The following is a 6,054-nucleotide window of genomic DNA, read 5'->3' on the forward strand; positions in this document are numbered from 1 at the left end:
TGCTATTAGGAGGAAAAAGCCTCTATGCTAAAAGAATGGTGTTTTTTTTGTTTGTTTGGTTTTGTTGGTTGGTTGTTTTTTTGTGGGTTGTTTTTTTTTTTTTTTTTTTTCTTCTATAGTCTTCAGAGTAAATCAAACTATAAATCTTAATTTGACGTGAGTAGGAAGCATAACTCCCTCTCCCCGGTTATTCAAATGTAACAGCTCTAAGAAGAGTGAATCAACAAGTTTGTATTTCATGATGTTCTTGAATTAAGACATCATTTGCCTTCTGTGAGAGGCATGGTCTTATGCAGTCAAGACTAGACTGCTTTCAGTACTGCAGCCTCCTCTTTCAGCAGTTCCACATAAAGGGATGAAGATTAGTCTTTCTTGATTCAGTGTTGGTGCAACAAATTCTGTTCTCTCCTGATGCTGCCGAGGGAAGTGGAAAAAGCAGTACCATTAATATACAGACCGTTAGCAAAACAACTGGAAGTAAGTTTGAGTAACCCTCATCAAGCAGTTGTGTGCCTTTATTGAGTAGGAAGACTTACCCTGAGCTGAATATGACTTTTCATCCTTTACCTTAGTGACCTCTTGCAAAGTTTTAAGTACAAATGAGTGATGTGAAAACCACCAGTGGTGTGCAAGCTTTATGTGCAAACGCAGTACTGCTTTCCCTCATGTCAGAAGGGGAACACGAGTTGCTATTGCACTGTAATAATTTTGGAGGCTATAACCAGTAAGATACAGCATAAAGTTGAACTGTCTTACCTTCTCAGTCCTCCAACCATCCTGATGGCCTTTCTCAGCTTATGATACTTGGAGTTGTTCTTTTATACAGCCAAAGTTAAGTTTTAGCAGCTTGCTTTACATGTAAATACTGCTTCTGAATACTTATAATCCTAAAGTTACGGATAAAATTAATCCGTTTATATAAACAAACTATTTTCTGTAGTCCTCAAAGTGAATTTTGCCAACTTAGCAAACATATTCCTGAAATTTAATATAAAGAGTAGTAGGTACTTTCTTAAGATCTGAACAATCCAGCTGGCAGATAAAAAACAGGGAGTGCAATCAGTTTTGTGTGAAGGCCCTGAACTATTATCTGCATATGAACTGCTCTTGTAAAACATACCATAGAGTGAAACTGGAGTGTTTGTTCAGGCAAAGCTGCTGCAGCTGGTTGTGTGAAGTGAAAGGCTGAGGCTTTTTGCCAGCAGGTAACAAATCCAGCGGGAAGAGAGGTCAAAACCAGCATCTTGGTTACCAGCAAACCGTACTGAAAGGTGCATTCCAATGGATTTTTTTTTTCCTGTGTGCTATGACCTCTTAACGTGAGATTATTTTTTTTTCTTGGCGAGTTTCTTGACTTCTAAACGGGTTTTATCTGCACCTTATTTCAATCCAGCAATGCCTGTCTGTTGATGGACATACCTGCGAACGGGTTTACAGCAGCCGTGATCCTTCAGCACCAGGGCACTATCCGCTCTGCTCTCCCGAGTGTCCCGCTGTCATTTCAGCGCTGCTAACGGGACACATTCTGCCTCTCCTCTCGTTTGAAATGGGTGTCACGGCCCGGCTTTTTTGCGCCGAGCCGGGGCGGGCGCGCAGCGAGCGGGGCCCGAGAGCTCCGCCCGCCCCGGGGACCGGCAGCGCCGCCCGCCCGCCGCCATCTTGTGTGTGGCCTCAGGGGAAAGAGCGGAGCGGGGCCCGCCCAGCCCGGCCACGGGCATCGCCACCGGGCACCGCCACGGCCACCGCCACCGGGGCACCAGCACCGGGCACCGCCACGGCCACCGCCACCGCCCCGCCCGGGGCTTCCCCGCCGGGCACAGTCACAGCCATGGCCCCGCGATGTGCCCCTGAGGCGCCCGCCCGTGTGCTGCTCCTCCACAGGAGGAGCGGAGGCAGTGTGTGTCACGTTACCTGAGGGAAAGCAGACAAATGAAAACGGCATCCATAAATAGTAGTTTAAAAGTACGCCTCAGTGACTTTTTTAGCGTTTAGACTTAGAAGTGGTCCTAAAAGTGAATAGGCGGCATCTCAGGAGTGATGAGAAAGAGGCCGGGAAGAGCCAGCGCGGCCCCTCAGAGCGCCTCATTCACAGAGGGATGACTCTTAAATTAAATCTGCCTTGCCCTGCCCGTCTGTTTTAAAAAGCCTTACAGCCCTTGCTCCCAGGCTACCCAGACCTTCTCTTAGTCTTACCTTTTCTGTCCAAGGACAATGGTGTTGCCTTGGCAGCCTTCAGGCAAGGCTGGTTGTCACTGCATAGGGTTTGCTTTGGCCAAACCTCAACTGCTGCACTTCATGGGACTGAAAACTTCACACATTGTCAAGCTCAAATATCTACCACTCTGACTCTTGCACAATAACTTGTTCACCTCCAACATTTTCCTCCTTCAGTCCTTTGTTTCTTCCTTTGTTGTTTCCTCTGGCTTACTTTTTCTTCTAGATCATCAGATTTCTTCATTTAGCTGCTTTCTACACATCAAAAAATAATGTGCTGATTAAGTAAAACTGTGATTCTTGAGTTACCTCCATCAGATTGTTCACTGGGCTTGTTTTTTAAGCCTTTTATCCTCTTTACTCAGACTGTACCACCACCAGGCAGGAATAGTCTAAAGTGCCTAGTGATGTTGAGTAAGACTTATTGTGAATCAGAATTATAGTTTCTGGTCGATAACTTCCTTTGCAAATCCCTTCAAAAAAGAAACATTGGTTTAAAAAAAAAAAAAAAAAAAAAAAAAAAAGAAAAACAAAAAAACAACACCAAAATTATACAATCAGTAAGTGGTACAGCAGTGGATCATTCTGGTTTTTTAAATTGTTGTCATATCTTTTTAAAGAGGCATTCTTTCTTGTGTAACATTGTGCAAAGTCCTGGTGTTCCCAAACATTTGCTCAGAGGCAGGTCTTCATGCAACTCTCTATCAATGGATGGTTGCACAGTGTAAATAATGTAGGTTCACTCATCCTCCACAAAGACAGTGGCAGCAAAAACCTCACTGAGGCATATCTGGGGTGTGTTTTCAGTTTGGGAGTTTCTGAGAGACTTTCTGAACTGTGTTGACCGAGAGGGTTTTTGGGGCTTTTTTTTGGTTGTGATTGGCATGAGAGAGCAGAGCTTCTGTCTGGGTGTGTTATTTGACCACGAGCAGTTGTTATTTACCACAAAGTCAGTGTGATGTGAACATGGTAACCAGGGGGAACTAGAAGGGGGCTTCTTCTCTTTGTTCAGGTTGAGCACAATAGGGGACAAATCCCCTATCCAGCAGTTTAGAGCTTTTTAAAGCACTTGATGAGAAGGACACTATAACTAGGATGTTTTTGAATAATTTTTTATACAGTAGTTCCATTTTTCGTTTTACCATAAAAATGCTTCATTTGAGACTTTTATACAATAAAGACTCAACTTGGAAATTGCTCACAGTACACAAGTTCCTTAAAATAGCTTTATCCACTGTATGTCTTTAGTGTAGTTAAAGAAGGATATATTTTCTGATGAATTTGCAATGTGTGGTGCTTTATTACAAACTGAGATAGTCTTTGTATGCAAGATGGAGAAATACATACTTGATGGAGAAATACATACAAAAGATGACTGCAACTTTCAGCTTTACCTGTTTTCCCACTTGTTTGTACACTCTATGGACACCCTGCCATTAGGAGGAAGATTGAAGTCTGCACCTTACTTGCATCAAATACCCATTTACGTTGAATTTTGCCACAGCCAGAGTTGAGTGAAAACTGAATGTGGTTTTAAAGCTTGTAACCTTTCACGCTTTGGAAGTACAGACAAGCTCCTACATTCCTTCTTCCACAGGTCTTCTGCAAAACCCATGTCTGTTTATTTAGAGTTATTTGAGTGATGGTGGAACACTGCAAAAATGTTTAAATAACTATCTACAACATGTGACATGATCCTCTTTCCTCACTGTCCTGTGACTTGCATTCAGTGAAATATTTTCTTTCCCCTAGACACTGCTGACACCTGGCTACAGTAATTTGCCAATTCCCAGTATCCACCATTAAAACTAACAAACTGTTGAAGCCTAGATAAATCACTTTAGTCATTACAAATAAAGATTAAGAAGGCTTAACTGAGTGTAAAGCTCATTTTTAAAATGGTGCAGTAGATGCATTATCAGGAGACCTTTAAGTTGAGATTTCAGTTTACTTCAAAGGCCTCCTGTAGCAGCTGGCAGGATTATTAATAGCTGCCACTACTGATTTAGGTAAAAAATCGTAGTGTGTTTTCTTGGGGGATTTAACTAATGAGTCATGTCATTTTGTTCACCATAGTTTTTGTTTGTTTTGCTTTGAAAGAAAGAAAGTTTCTGTTCACTAGACAGTGTGCCTGGGTTTGACAGCTCAGAAGGGCAACCTACAGATTCTGGAGTGTAAGGGAGCCCCAGCTGGGATTTCACCATGACTTCAGTGAGTGCACACTGGCCACCATCACCTGATGATCTGACTGATGAAGCTCATAGGCAGTGTTACTAAATAGATAATGGCTTGGATTCTGGTGCAGAACTCTACATACATACACTCCTGCCCTAGCTCTTCAAGCTGGAGGAGAAATCAAAATGGTTGTGTCAGATTTTGCAGGAACAAAGTAGAGGTTTGATGCTGACCAGATGCCAGGAACCCGGCAGAGCTACATTCTCACTCCCCTCTGCCAGTGAACAGGAAAGAGAAAACACAACAAAGGGTTCACAGGTTGAGATAAGCACCTGGAGAAGTCACTCACCAAATTGCAGACAAAACAGACTGAACTTGGGGGTGTTAATTGAATTGATTACTAACAAAATCAAAGCAGGATAATGAGGTGTAAGTAACTCCTTCCCCACACCCTCCCTCTTATCCAGGCTCTACTTCCTACCTGTGCAGGGGTTATAGTCAGTTCATTACAAGTTGATCCTGCCACTGCACAGGGAGAGGGGTCCCTCCCACAGGAGACAGTCCTCCACAAATTTCTCCAATGTGAGCCCATCCTACAAGCAGCGGTTCTCCATGTGCTGCTCCCACATGGGTCCCTTTTTGCAGGGTGCAGTCTTTCAGGCACAGTCTGCTCAGTTGTGGCTCCTCCACAGGGACAGAAGTCCTACCAGGAAACCTGCTCCAGCATGAGCTCTTCTCTCCATGGACCCTGCCAGGAGTGTGTTCCAACACAAGTTCCACAGGCTCCTTTCAGACATCCTGCTCTGATGTGGGGCTCCCCCAAGGGCTGCAGGGGGATCTCTGCTCCACCATGGATCTCCATGAGCTGCAGGGGCACAGCTCACCATGGTCTGCACCAGGGGCTGCAGGGGAATCCTGAGTCTGGTGCCTGGATCATCTTGTCCCCATCCTTCTCCACTGACCTTGGTGTAGGCACTGTTGTTCCTCTCACGCATTTTCAATCTGCTACATCTGGACAATAACCTTTTCATGTTTAAATCTGTTATCAGAGAGACCTTACCACCATTTCTGATTGGCCCAGCCTTGGCCAGCTGTGGGTCCATCTCTGAGCCAGCTGTCTTTGACTTTGTCAGACATGGGGGGAAGCTTCTGGCAGTTTCTCACAGAAGCCTCTCTCTGTTAGCTCCCCTGCTACCAAAATCTGTCCATACAAACTGAATACAGTGTTGGTATAGAAGTCTATACACATATACACATACCCTAACTCTTCAAGCTGGAGAAGAAATTTTACTGAATCACAGAATATTGAGTTGGAAGGGATCCACAAGGATTATCAAATCCAGTTCTTTAGTGAATGGTCCATATGGGGATCAAAGCTACAACTTAGGCATTATTAGCACCATGCTCTAACAGACTGAGCTAATCTCATTTTCTGACTTAAAATGATTATGTCAGACTTTGCGGGAACAAGATCCCAAACTGAGAAAATGTGTTCTCCTTTTGCAACACCATCCTGCCAAACTGTGTGTGTTGCAGTACTGCGGTTAGCCAAGGAAGGATCTTTCTATTGTCATCAATTTAGATCCCCTATGTTTGCTCACCTAAACAAACCATTTACTGGCTGATTTTATTCAGCATTTTGGGTGACAGCTGCAGCAATAGTTG

This window comes from Zosterops lateralis (assembly GCF_965231275.1).
Source record: "Zosterops lateralis genome assembly, chromosome: Z".
In the NCBI taxonomy this organism is placed as follows: domain Eukaryota; kingdom Metazoa; phylum Chordata; class Aves; order Passeriformes; family Zosteropidae; genus Zosterops; species Zosterops lateralis.